We start from the raw sequence: 14,797 nt of genomic DNA on the forward strand, positions 1-14,797 counted from the left end.
CTCAAGTTAACTATCTCCAACCAAGAAATAATAATTTGAGAAGCACTGGACTGGGCTTACTGAATGCCTGGGTTTCAGATCCAGCTTTGTCACTAATCTAATTATACAACACTTGGTGAGGGAGTCACTCCTCCCTATACCTCAGTTAACCGACATGTACAATAAAGGGGTTAGATTTGATGACCAAATCCCCTTTCAGTTAGGTCAGGGGGGGTCTCAGAACATGGTCCAGGAGCAACAGCATCACCTGGGAGTATATCAAAGTGCAAATTATCGAGCCCCACCCGAGACTTACTGAATCAGAAGCTCTGTGCATGAGCCCAGCCACCTGGGTTTGAATAAGCTAAGAGGTTTGAGAACCACTAACATAAAACATTTTATGTTTTTATAATTGATAATGAACTCAGTAAGCCACATTTTTTTTTTTTTTTTTTTTTTTTTTTTGCGGTACGCAGGCCTCTCACTGTTGTGGCCTCTCCCGTTGCGGAGCACAGGCTCCGGACGCGCAGGTTCAGCGGCCATGGCTCACAGGCCCAGCTGCTCCGCGGCATGTGGGATCTTCCTGGACCGGGGCACAAACCCGTGTCCCCTGCATCGGCAGGCGGACTCTCAACCACTGCGTCACCAGGGAAGCCCAAGCCACATTTTTAATAAAATAAAAAGCACAAATATCCAAACACATAAAACAAATGCATTAGGAAATGAAGAGGATAATCGCTTTTTAAAAACATGAGATGTAAATATAAAGTAGCAAAATCATTTAAAAAAATCAGAATTAATGTACCCAAATGAGTACTGTCCTTAAAATAATAAGAACATATCACCTGTGTTCTAAGGATGCAGTCCTTGAGCAAAACATTTTTAAAATTTTATTTGGAACCGTTTCTGAGTCAGTGTAGAAGCTGGATGAAATCAGCTTCATTTGTTTGCAACTAAAAGTATCTTCATTCAGCTTGATCCTATACTTATTTTCTTGATTAGGCTGCTCCCCGAAATCAAATTCCCTCTAAGAAGAAGACTCCCCCTCACTGAGGAAGAATGAACGCGCCACAGGCTCAGAGGCAAATTCCAAAGCAGAGCTCACACGTGTTCTAAATAATGACAGACGCGTGTGTCTGGCATCTCAGAGTGCCCATCTGGGAAGGGGCAACACTCGCTGCATCTGAGCTCAGACCTGAGAGCTGGCGGTGGAGCAAAAGACCACCCCACCTGGCCAATCCCTCCCTTCAGAGCGAGTGGAACGGCCATCACCACTTCACAGGTGAAACCGCTAAGGCCAGAGGGGCTGATGGATTTGCCGAAGGCAAGGGAACTAACAGGTGGAACCAGAACTGCGCTTTCCTAAAGAACCCTGCATAGGCTAAGACCTTGGAGCTTGGGAGTGGGAGCTGGACAAGAATGGAAGGCCCACCCCACCAGGCTATGATGTCAGATCGGAAGAGGAGTCTCCAGCTCAGCTGCTTTCTTCAGCAAACAACAGACTCTTTTGAATTTACCGAATATTTTGGCACCAGCCCTGGTCGATGCTTTCTCCTGCGGTGGGTTGGAAAATATTTCTAGCATCCCACAGAGTCCAGTGAGAGTGAAGAGTGTGAAAGATTCCTCCTCTATCTAGCCACACAGACTTTCTGGCCTTTGGGAAGGAGGCACCCATGCACCAAGCCCCTGGGAGGGCAAGGCGAGGGTGAGGATGGAGTTTTCTGTTCCCCTGGCTACTGGCCACTCGGAACTTCTGCCTGCCCCTCAGCGGGAGGACTTTCTCCTTGCTCCACGTGTGTTATTCTAAAGTGTTCACTTGCGGGGGCGGGGACATACTAAAAGTGGAATATTACTTTGAATATATATCAAGTTTTTTCTTAATCCCACCCGTAACTCCTCAAAAGGCCTTTCAAATCCTCTTCCTCCCTTTGCAGATCTCTCCCCGTTTGAGATCTCTATGTATGTTGTGCACTATCCTTTGTTTTATGTGTAATTCTCCAGCCAGACTACGTGCCCAGTGGCTGATGCGTGATCCTCTCTACTTTTCACAGCATCCTGCATAGTGTTGGCACCGTGCAGGCACTCAGCAGTCCTGTGGTGCTGATGGGGACGCTAAGTTACGTTATCATGTTTGCCTTCTTGGGCTGGGTACTCAGATAGGTGCCCTGTGGACATGGATTATCTCAGTGAATCCCCACATGGTGCGAGGTGCCAGGGGCTGTTAAATCCACTTTTCAGATAAGAAAACTGAGGGTCAAAAAAGTTAAGTAGCCTATTCAAGGTCAAGGAGATTAAGTAGCCTATTCAAAGTCAAAGGGAGGGGCTTGGGTGCAAATCTATGTCTCCCTGGACTCCAAAACCAGAGCTCTGAACACTTAGACATGGCCTATTTCTCCAGATCCTAAATTAACGAGTTAGAAAACCCCTGACCTCATCTTCTACTTCAGGTATTCCTGCCCCAGCCAGGTCTGCCTGTTCCCTTCCTAACCTCCACACTCTCCTGCCTCCAGGCTGGGGGGAGGGGGCAGGAGGAAGGGACCTCAAAGCCCACGTGGTGGTTTTAGGAACCTCCACCAGGATGACTGACCCTGGAAGAACAAGCGGAGGGGGACAGGAAGCTGTGGACAGAGAAGGGTAGGGCATCACGGGGCACGAACATCCTCTTTCTCAGGCCTAGCTGCCTTTCCACTCGGGAGCCACTCTATACACAGACATTACCCGCAGGGCTGACAGTCCCCCAGACACAGTCCTGCCTGAAGCCTGACAGGGTGAGGAAGCCACATCACAGCCCCGTGTCCAAGGAGAATAACTGTCACTCCAGCAGAGAGCAGGATACATTTATTTTAACTTCTCAAAGCAAACCTCAATGCTTATGCGTGAGATGCACGGGCGAAAACCGAGGTGCTGAGGTATTGCTGCCCGTATCTCGTGGCCCACCTGGGTTCCTGTCCTAAACAGGAGACGGCAGAAAGAGCACTGAGCTGGGTGTCCTGACTCTTCTGTCACTCTCTGGGCCTCAAGCACCCCATCCCTACAACAAGGGAGTCGCTGCGTGGCTTGTAAAGGGCCTCCCAGATCCTCAGGTCTGCAGCCTGTGACCAGGCTGGGAAGCCACCTTGCCAATCACACGCTGCTGCACCAGCCGGGCTGCAGACAACGGAGAGCTGATGCAGGAGATAGGGCCGTATCCTGGCCCACTCCCTGGGAACTTGACCCCGCTCCCCCTCAACCTCAGGCGAGCTTTGACAGTCTCCCAAGGAAAATGCTGACCTCTGGTCTGGTTGATTCCCAGTTAAACAAAGGACTGCAAGCTGGTGAGCTGGGGACCGTCTTCCCCAGGGCTGGGTCATCTTCCACCTGCCAGCTGACTCCCACGCACCCTCCATGCCCCAGCTGCACAGGCCACAGGAGGGGGGCCAATGCTCCCTGGAGGGGATCATGCCAACATGACTTCAGTGACACATAAGTGATGAGGAAGAGGCCAGAAAGCAGAGTTTATGGGTTACGGCTCCACTGCAGTCCCAGCCCTTGCACAGCTGTCACTCAAATTCAGGCTTTCAGAGCATGAAGTACCCTCAACTTAACTGCTTCACCTTGTTCTATCCAAGTTCAGATTCCATTTCGGCCAGGCACACATGCTCCCCAGTGGCCCCTGAGGGCTTGCCCCATATGGCTTCTTAGCGTTACAAACCAGGCCCTCAAAGCGAGTCACCCAAAGCTCTTCTGTCCTGTATTAAGACCTGCCCCTTTCTTCTAACTACTGCTTAAGGTCTGTTTTCCAGAAAGTCCTCCAGAGTCCACCTCCAATGCACCCTACCTCGTGAGCCCTTATGTGCATGATTTCCAACAGCTACACATGGATTTCCCAAACTTGACTAATATACAGACAACTTCCAAAGGAAAAAAATCCCCAGACTCCCATGGGCACATCCAAGAACCCCCAGGGGTCTGTATACCCCAGTGTAAGAGGTACTGTCTCAAGAAACCAAAATCTAATTTTATGAACAATGTCTTTCAACTGCAAATTAGAATTGCAAAAGAGTTTTCTCTTTTAAATTTTTTTTTTAAATTTATTGTGTAGTTGATTTACAATGTTGTGTTAGTTTCTGCTGTACAGCAAAGTGATTCATTTATACATATATATACATTCTTTTTCATATTCTTTTCCATTATGGTCTATCCCAGGAGTTTGTATATAGTTCTGTGTGCTATACAGTAGGACCTTGTTATCTGTTCTATATGTAATAGTTTGCATCTGCTAATCTCAAACTCCCAATACATCCCTCCCCCACCCCTCTCCCCCTTGGCAACCACAAGTTTGTCCTCTATGTCTGTGACTCTGTTTCATAGATAAGTTCATATTTTGGATTCCACATATACATGATATCATATGGTATTTGTCTTTCTTTTTCTGACTTACAGAAGTTTTCTCTTTACAGCTGGTGGAGTAATATAAAAGCACATTGTAAACATTCTCACAGAATCGAATGCAATCCTCTGAGCTACACAGTTTGTCACTTAGTCATCCAATATTTATTGACTGCTTCACATGTGCCAGGCGATGCTCTTAGCAATGGGATTCAGGGGTAAACAAGACATTGTCCCAGCTCCGGAGGAGCAGACCTTCCAGGAGGGGAGGAGGCAATCAAACAGTGAACAAGTAAATACACAAGTGCTGTGAAGAAAAGCAGAGTAGGGAAAGAGGTAAGTGAGGGGTGTGGGAAGAAAGGAAGGGCTGATTTGACACAGGGTGGTCAGGAAGTGATATCAAAGCAGAGGCCTGAATAAGGTGAAGGAGGAGGAGGTGACGGGGGAAACAGCTCTAGGCCAAGGGAATAGCAGGGAAGGGCCCCAAGGCAGCAGCCAGCTGGAATCCTGAGGAAGAGCCCAGAGCCCAGTGTGGCAGAAACCAGGGAGCCTGGGGGAGGAACGGGTGGGAAGGGGCCAGGTACACTACTGAGTACACCATGGAGGTGAGTCTGACTTTATGGGAAGCATGAAGGGAGGCCACTGGAGGGCTTAAAATAAGGAAGCCATGGCTTTTTCCTTCTCTTTGTCCCCTACCCTGTGTCTTCCTGTGCATCTCGTTGTCCGCATCAAACTGGAAGCCCACTGAGCGCATGGGCTTTTCCCCTCTCATACCAGGAGCTCCCTGAAGGCACAAACTATGTTTCCCCTTCCTTCTGATACCTCCTTTCAGCCTCCAGGACAGGGCCCAAACCCTAAACCCTACCTGCCACCTAAAGTGCAGCAGCTCCACACAGGTGTGGCCTACCTCAGGTGCACTGCTGCCCCCCCCTCCCCCGCCAACTCCCGGCTGGGCCACCTGAGGCCCTTAGAGGAGCCAAGGTGGCAGCTCAGGCAAAGCTGGTCCCTGCCATCACGCTGAAGCGCCGTCATGGAGAACACACCAACACCAAGCCCTGTATCACTGCAACAGCCTGAGGCCTCCACTGCCACCACTGCCCCAAGGGAGCCTCAGCTGCCCGTATCCAGAGCAACCAGCATTTGTGAGTTGCAGTCCCTGGAGGGCAGGCAGCATCACTCTTGCCATTTATTCTGAGTGGAGACACGCTTTTCTCCTGCTGGTTTGGAAGCGCTCAATTCCTAAAAGAGGTGTCCTTGGGCTTCCCTGGTGGCGCAGTGGTTGAGAGTCTGCCTGCCGATGCAGGGGACACGGGTTCGTGCCCCGGTCCGGGAAGATCCCACGTGCCGCGGAACGGCTGGGCCCGTGAGCCATGGCCGCTGAGCCTGCGCGTCCGGAGTCTGTGCTCCGCAACGGGAGAGGCCACAAGAGTGAGAGGCCCGCGTACCGCAAAAAAAAAAAAAAAAAAAAAAGAGGTGTCCTCATCCACTTTCATCTATTTCCTCTCTGCCAGCCAGGTGCAAATGGAGATGCTATGCTGATTTGAAGATGGGATATTCTCCTGGGTTCTATCTGAAGCTGATACTGCATAAAATCTTGCTTCTATATTACCTGGGAACTCAGAGTGGGGAAACTAGGAAAAAAAACAAATCACACACCTGGAAGGAACTTGAGATGTTCCATTCTCCTGCCTCTGAGCCAGATGGCCCCTGGCCCCATCTCACGGCAAAAAAAAAACTTAAAAAAAATGAATTAAAAACTAAATTAAAATGCTAATAATAAACATTTTCCTTTCCTTAAAAGAGATCCCAGCCTGGGACTCTGATTTCAACGTTTCATATTTCTTTTTGGTCAGGCAGGCAGAGCTTTCTACATTTATCTTACACTATAGGTTACAGCTTAAACATGGGTAAGGATGAGGGGCTTCCTGGGATGAGTGGAAAAGAGAGTCATAGGTTTTCTTTTAAAATAAATAATTTACTGCCCCCTGCGACAGAGGTACTTGCTGATGCAACCTTCGAAAATATGTTCACACTCAAAGCAGGCCTCCATGCGAAAGAAACTGGGCACACCAAGCCGACTTCATCCCAGAAAGAGAGGAATGGCACCAGCAGCTGCTCTTGTGACTGAACCCAAAACCATCTGATACCTAGACTAAGTCAAACCAGATCAGAAACTGTCCCTTCGTTATACTTAAAACCACTTCTCTCGTTCCCACAACTCCTCTCCCTTGAAAGATGCCAAATCTTCGTTTAAATAAAAACAGAACAAACCTAGCTCATTCTCTTCTCTCCATCCCTTTCTGCAGCCTCAGGAAAGAACTCTTTCTGAAGTTCCAGTCTTCACTCTTCCCCTCCTCCCAAAGAACTCCCGTCTTCAAAATAAAAATAAATCCCACAGTCCTCTGTAAAGTCGAGAGGAAAAATATACCTACCATTTGGCTGCCCCCAATCCTGTGAGAAAGCACATCTCGCGGGGTTTTATACATGCACGTTCCTGCAGCTCAAGAGACAGTCCCCGGCCCCCTCTACCTTCTCCCACCTGTGCCTGAACTTCTCATTCTGCTCAGATGGGGCAGCACAAACACAATCAGCTCCACCCCCTGCCAGCTACGTGGGAGGCAGTGAGCCCCAGTTTCCTTGTCTACAAAACAGACACAATTGTACCCATCTTACAGACTGTGTTGGGGGGTATAATCAGACAATGTACATAAAGTGTCTGGCACACACACATGTTAGTTGTTACTGGCTGTTATTTTTGTGGACCACAAATTTCTCGAGAGCAGATACCAACAGTACATAGTTGGATTCCCAGCATTTAGCACAGTGCCTGGCACATGGTGGATATTTAAAAAAAAATTAAAATTAAAATGTTTGTTAAATAAATCTAGTTGAAGAGGCCATAAGCTTATTTCCCACTGGTCCCCGCTCCATCCTAAGACTGCCTTGGCTGTTCCCCTAAGGGAATGGTTATCCTCACATAACCTTCTCTCCTACTCAGAAAAATTCCAATAAAATCAAACAGAAGAAGGAAAATGCTCTAAGAAAGGGAAGCCTCTCTGCACAACACCTTGCCAGGACTTGCCAGGCCTCTCAAAAGATTTTTCCCCCTCCCCCTGCCTCCTGGATGGTGTTCAGTACCCAGCCGAATAATGAACCATCAGAGAGGATTCCAACCGGTAGCAATTAACACTCTTCCAGCTGGGAACAGATTTAGCTTCATGATGCCCAGATCTACTGATTCCCCTTCCCTCTTCCAGAAAACACCAACTGCTGCCACTCCACTTGGGAGGACCCCACAGATCAAAAAGAGGAACCTGATCAATGAAACAAGATTGGCCAAGTGTCCATACTTGTTGAAGCTGGGTGATGGAGACATGGGGATTCATGATACTACTGTCTCTACTCTTGTATATTCTGAAAAATAAACAAAACCTTGATTAATGATTCCACCTTTTACAGAACTAGGGCAAGGAACCCCAAAGGGTTACTCTTTTCAAATCATAGGGGGAACTCCAGACATGGATTTCCATTATAAAAGAAAAGTTCCAGGAAATACCTCTGGCATTTGAAAGGTCAGGGTGGTATTTAGGTGGTATATAGAAAGACTGTTGGCCTCTGTGAGCTTGGGCAAGTAATTTAACCTCTCTGCCTCTCCTCTGCTTCCTTACCCTTAAAACTCAGGCTTTGTCCCTACCTCACAGGGCTGTCCAGTGAGGCAAAGGAAGTGAAGCTTGTAGTACTGTGACAGCACCTCAAGCGGTACCCAGCCCATAGTAGATGCGGGATAAAATTTAGTTTCTTTTCTTCCCTTAACGGAACAAAGATGTTCTATTGTATTCTAGTATTAAGAAGCTTAGTGGAATCAAACTCCAGAAGTTAGCTGGCGGACAACAGTAACTAAGACACACTAAAAAGAAGGCTTCTAAAGAAAGGAACTCGACTCCATTGCCTGGGAAACCTGAGCTCCCAAATACCCATCCAAGACTGAAGTGTTTGAAGCGCATCATTTGTCATAGGCACTAAGTTAGAAAGGATAGGGCGGCAGGCTAGGAAAGAGAAATGCATCCCTCTCCCAGGCCTCGGGCGGCGGTAGGTTTAAGCAAGAGGAGACGCTAGAAGGGACTGCTGCGTATTTGAATACCATGATTACCAGACAGGTATTTGTACACAAATGTTCGTAACAGCAGCATTATTCACAATAGCCAAAATGTAGAGACAACCCAGATAGCCACTGACAGATGGATAAACAAAATGTGCTCTATTTATACAATGAAATAACATTCAGCTTTAAAAAGGAACGGAATTCTGATACTTGTTACAACATGGATGACCCTGGAAGACATTATGCTAAATGAAATAAGCCAGATACACAAATACTGATTCCACTTACTAGATTACTAGAGTAGACAAATTCACAGAGACAGAAAGTACAACGGTGGTCACCAGAGGCTGGGAGAGGCGGGGGAATGGGGAGTTAGTGTTCAATGGGTATAGAGTTTCAGCTGGGGAGGATGAAAAGGTCTGGAGATGGATGGTGATGATGATTGCACAACGAAGTGAATGTACTTCATGCCCCTGAACTGTACATTTAAAAATGGTTAAAATGGGGCTTCCCTGGTGGCGCAGTGGTTGGGAGTCCGCCTGCCAATGCAGGGGACATGGGTTCGTGCCCCGGTCCGGGAGGATCCCACATGCCGCGGACTGGCTGGGTCCCTGAGCCATGGCTGCTGAGCCTGCGCATCCGGAGCCTGTGCTCCGCAACGGGAGAGGCCACAGCAGTGAGAGGCCCGCGTACCACAAAAAAAAAAAAAAAAAAAAAGGTTAAAATGGTAAATTTTATGTTGTATATATTTTACCATAATGAAGTAATAATAATGATGATGATGATTAAAAAAAATACTATAATGACAACATCCTGGTTTTAGTTTGTATCCCTTTTTCCCAAGGGCTGAAACAACCTTAAAATATCCTCAAATAGGCCCACTTGTAGCATGGGTCAACTGAATCCCAGAAAGGTTAGGCAAACTGTAGCAAATCTTTAGCAATGTGTCCTTCTCCAGCAGGCTGCCACCTAGGATCGCTACTGCCATGTAAGAGTCAGTCCTGTCTGCTGCCCTTCCTGTCTGCCCGAGGACGGGGTGGGCTGCAGACCTGACACACGCCGAAAAGCGTGGTGTTGATCAGCCCCAAGCCCCCTGCTGCTTGTCCTCTGGCACCTCCTTGCTGGGCAGGACACACACACACCTCAGTGCCAGAGCCCTCAGGCTGGGCTTGACCAGGGTGTGAGGAGCTGGCCTGTTCGCTCCAGCACCCCGACAGAAGCTGCCCTCTGAGGTCTGCATCTTGTGCCTCCCTGCCCCTCGATTCACTCAAAAGCACGCTGGCACTCCAGGGTGAATGTTCCCCAGGAGAGCGGCTTTCAAACCCACTTCAATGCAAAGAATGGCAGCAACAGTGGCAGCAAAGCCTGCAGCAGGAGAGAGGACAGACCCCTGCTGCCCCAGCCCTAGCCCCGCATGCTTTCCAACCCGGATCCCACATCCACTTTATGGTTGAGAACAGAATCCTCCACATCCGGAGTTCCTCAGCCATTGCCAGAATTCCCCGAAATCTCCTCTCCCTCTGTTTTCCCTAAACTTACTGCTGAAGCAGAGGGAAGGGAGTGTCTTTCTCCTGCCAATGTATCTGTGTCCACAAATGAGGGCAAAAACAGGCTGAAGGGCTCAGGGAAGGACTGAGAGGGTGCAGAGACCTGGGGAAATCAAATCACTCTTACTCTCCCTTGAGGCTTATCAAACTCTAGAAGTGGCACAAAGAGACCAGCCTATATATACAAATATACAGATATCTAGAACAGCAGAAACAATCTACAATGACCAAAAGCCCTCAGAGGTTGCCTGGGGCCAGGGCCGGGAGGGAAACTGACTGCAAGTGGGATGAGGGAATTTTTAGGGGAGATGAAATAATCTATATCCTGATTGGAGTTTATCAAAACTCATCTGACAGGACTTCCCTGGTGGTGCATTGGTTAAGAATCCGCCTGCCAATGCACGGGACACGGGTTCGAGCCCTGGTCTGGGAAGATCCCACATGCTGAGAAGCAACTAAGCCCGTGTGCCACAATTACTGGGCCTGTGCTCCAGAGCCCGTGCTCCACAGCAAAGAGAAGCCACCGCAATGAGAAGCCCGCACACTGCAACGAAGAGTAGCCCCCACTCGCCGCAACTAGAGAAAGCCCATGCACGGTAACGAAGACCCAACGCAGCCAAAAATAAATAAATAAATTTATTTAAAAAAAAAAAAAAACCTCATCTGACTATACCTTTAAAATGAGTACACTTTATTGAATGGAAATTATACCTCAATACAGTTTATTTTAAAAGTTAAAAAAAAAAAAGAGCTCGGGTAAGAAAGTCACATGCTTTAGTAGTAATTTAGAAGGCAAATCTTAAAGGCTCAGTAAGGAAGACGATACATCCCAAATGACTGTGTATTTACCAGACAATTCTGTGCTGAGTCTAAGAGACCTACAGACCCCTCCTCCCTCCGCCTCTCCCCACTAACCCCAGAATTTCAGAGTCAGGCAAACAAAGACCCCATCAGACCTCTCCTCAGGCTGATGGAAGTAGAATTCCAAATGCTTCCTCAGAAGTAGTTAATAACATCCTGTCTTGGTTGGGAATTTGCGGAGGGGGGAACTGGGTGGCTGGTCCCTCCCATTGGCTTTTAGTGTGTGCTTAGGCCCATTACCCTGCCACTTACATCTTCCCTTACAAAGAGCCCCCAGCAGGGGAGCTAAGAGGCTTGGGGAATGGGAAAGCTCCAAGGAGAGCCCAGAGCCTGGAGACTGGGAGCAGTGATTTTTATGGACTGCACAGGTGCCCACACTCAGCGCTCCTGGACAATCTGCAAGAATTTTGCATTCACAGTCTGTTTTTTGGGAGAGTAAGCACTTCAACTTTCTATTACTGTATTATTCAGGCACTTCCAGACCTATTTTTCTTTTCCCTTCTTCCGGCAAAATATAGTCTATTCTCAGGGACGCATGACTTCTGGGAAGCTCACAGCTTCAGCAGTGTCCCCACACTCCTGGTCTAACCTGGAGGCTGACAGAGAGCAATGGGAGGCTGGGGTCTCCCCTCCACAGAGAAGGGATGGAGAGTTACAAGGAAGGGACATGAACAGGATGCTTGGATTTGCTAAGGGTCAAAAATCCAGCTCCAGGGTAATCAAAATTCAGTTATGTCTACATTAACATCCCCTATCCAATCCACCTTCTTCTAGAGGCTGCATGATTCCTGGAGAATTAAACAGACCCACACTCAAATTCTGACTCTCTCACTTAATCACTGTGTGACCTTAGGTAAGTCACTTAACCTCTCTGTTTCCCCATCTATAAAATGGGGATTGCAGTATCTGCCTCCTCAGATTATTGAAGGAACTGAATGAGGACATACATCAAAAGCACAGGGCAAAAAAAAAAAAAAAAAAAAAAGGACAGGGCAGTGCCTGAGGGCAGCCAGAGAGCATTATGCCACCCTCCTCCACCCAACCTCTTCATCCTGACCCTGCTCAGTCCAGAGCAAAATGGAAAGTTACCTCTCTTTTTCAAAAGTGATTATAAATGTGGGCTGACTCCATCACAGGGGCCTCCTTTAAGTTTTGCATACCAGAAAGAGAGTATGCTGCGTTCACACGGAAATGAAAATGTGGGCCTTGAAGTACTTTTAAATGTCAACAGATGTTTGCTTTAGGCATGCAAAGTGTACCAGAATCCATGAGAAGTATAAACTGGGTGAGGTTCAGACCAGGGACAAGACAGAGGTGGGAAGGGGAGAAGGGTGCTGGCAGAGAAAAGGCAGGATCTGGGGCAGATGCAATCAGGACCAGGAGACAGAAAGGCGTAAGGAGGGAGGTGGGTGCAGGACGGTGGGTTAGAACTGTAGGCAGGGCCCTGGAGAGCCTGGCACAGGGCAGAGAGGGGACGGAAGAAAGCCATGATTCGATTTCCCAGGTCCCCAAAGTGCTGGTAACAGCTGAGCTGTGAGGAAGACCCATGAAGTCAGAAACCTGGCATAAACCAGAGGAGGACTCTCACCTCTAGAGACCCCGAGTAAATGGGGCCAAAGGCAGGGCTCAAGGAGACCTGAACCTTGAGCATCCAACCTAGTGTTGGCTCCCAGAGCTAAAGGGGGTGGCGGCAGGAAGCAGCCAGGAGATTGCTGGGTTCCTTCACCTGAGCCAAGGTGAGCAGCAGGGGACAGAACCACCAGCACTTGGCAAGGACAGCCCCCGACGTAGGCCTGGCCCAGCCTAAGACAGTCTGGGCCTGGGAGAGAGACCAATGTGGCCACGTGGCCCTGGACAGAGGGACTCTCCTCCTCCTTCCTCCTGTGCTAAATGATTTCATGGATTTGTTCATTTATCTTCACAAAGGCCAAGAGGCAGGTGTTATTAATATCACACTCCACAGACAAGGAAGCCAGGAGGTCACCCCACCAGGGGCAGAACTGGGACTGGACTCCAGACAGTCTGGCTCCACCACCCACATGTCTGACCATCCTACAACACTGCCTCAAGGGTGCTGTACCCCCTCCTCACGGCAGCAAATCAGGGGAGGAGAGACAGCACCCCCATTCTTCTGAGGCTGCTCCATGGTACAGATCAGGGTGACAGAGGGGCAGAAACTGCATAAGCAGCTCTGCAGCTGGTTGCCAAAAGGGGCCCCCGTCCCTGCCCAGATGCTCACGGATCTCACTAGGGGGCCCTTTGCTCTGGCTCCTACACTGAGTCGGCTTGGAGGGGCCCCAGCTGCCGTCGCTAAACATGTATCCACTACAGACGCTTGTGTCCCGTGTGGGGAGGCCCAGGAACCGGGGCCCTGGCAAAGATAAGTACTGCTTTCTGGGTGAGCAAGGCACATCTGCCTGGGAGTCCATTAACCCACAGGCCACTCCAGAGCTCCCAAGAGCCGTTCCCCTCTCTCAGCCTTCCTCTTGGGGCCTAGGGAATTATCCAGTCTCCCCAGCCTTTCCACATCCCAAACCCCAGTTGGGCCCTTGATGCGCCCAGAAGCCGCTGGTCGTTGACACCCATGTTACTGACACACGGGCTGGCATCTTTCAGGGACTGGCCAGGGGTCCAGGAAACAGAGCTGCCAAAACCCCAAGAAAGAAAATCCATCGAAGGGTCATCAATCCAGAGTCTGGTCTGCAGGAAGGCCCCCTCCCCCTCCCGAAGAGCTGGATGCTTCTCAAAGATCGCTAAGGAAGAACATTCCACACAGTTCCCTCTCATTGTCGGGAAATACCCGTGCATCTGAGCCACCAAATTAACACATGCTGCTGCCTTCTACTGGGGAGGCAGCACGGCACAAGGGCTTGGGGGGCACAGGCTCTTGTCCAGGGCGGACGGTGTGACACTGGGCAACGTGCCTCACTCCTCTGGATGCCAGCAGAGGACAGCACAGGTTGTTGGGAGAGTTACAGGAGACGACAGAGGTCAAGGCTCCAGCAGTGCCGATCCCAGGGTATGCTCCCAATGAACGGTCGCCACTGTTACGGCTGTTAATGGTGTCCCCATCACCGAGGAAGGCCACCTTACCAGTTCCTCCGGGTACACTGAGAGCACGGCAGCCACAGAGAGCAGCGTGCCCACAGCGTGACTCAGCCTGCTGCCTCTATGAGGAAGGCCCCTGCCTCTGTTCCTGGACCTTCCAGGAACCTCCCACAGCAACTGACAACCATAAACACAGCCAGTAGGAACCCCCGAAAAGCTTGGTGGAGGACACTGGGTCATTCCTCCAGGCCAGGTGCCCAGCCGGGCCAACTCCCACTGGACTGACCACACACACACCCCTACACCCCACCTCCAGCTGTTTCTCCAGCTCTCACGTCCTCGCTAAGCAGAAGAGCTTCCAGCAGAGCAGAGAAATTCCAAAAACTGTGCTCCCAAGAGCAAGTAGATGCTTCTAAAAATAGTCACTGTTCCTTCAGACAGTGGGAGGCGGAAGGGGAGCGAGTGCCCACAGCGCCTGCAGGAGTGGAGAGCCCAGGAGAAGCGTCATCCTCTGCAGAGCCTGCTCATCGCCGACCGCCCTGAGGCCAGGGCCAGGGCAGGTGACCCCAGCGATGCGCTGTGCTCACAGAGCCTGTCCTGTTTGCTTTGCGCACACGGGTGAGGGAGCAGTCTGCACGGCTCAAGTCTGAGGGGCGGGTCCCCCCTGCTTTGGGGGAGGTTGTCCCTTTCTGGTTTGAGGCAGGGACGTGATGGCTCAATAACCTAGAATCAGCCCATTCTGGCCCTAATGCAGCCTCAAACCTTCCTAGGCTAAGTGGGGACACTGGATCCTTAATCCAAACAAAAATTTAAAGTCACTGGGTCCAAATCCCTGCCACAGGGAGCCCTGCACCCATGAGGAGGGCAGGACAGACCGTCCCCTCCACCACCT

General features: G+C 49.8%; 1 protein-coding gene across 1 annotated transcript in view; it reads right to left on the minus strand.

The window, feature by feature from the left end:
- NFASC (neurofascin) overlaps positions 1 to 14,339 on the minus strand; it is a 149,629-nt gene extending 135,290 nt beyond the window's left edge. Inside the window, exon 1 of the mRNA XM_059996109.1 lies at positions 14,216 to 14,339. The gene's annotated coding sequence lies outside the window, so the exon portion shown is untranslated. The remainder of the gene's footprint in view (positions 1 to 14,215) is intronic.
- Positions 14,340 to 14,797: the final 458 nt, after the last annotated feature.

The sequence above is a fragment of the Delphinus delphis genome, chromosome 1 (assembly GCF_949987515.2).
Source record: "Delphinus delphis chromosome 1, mDelDel1.2, whole genome shotgun sequence".
Classification (NCBI taxonomy): Eukaryota; Metazoa; Chordata; class Mammalia; order Artiodactyla; family Delphinidae; genus Delphinus; species Delphinus delphis.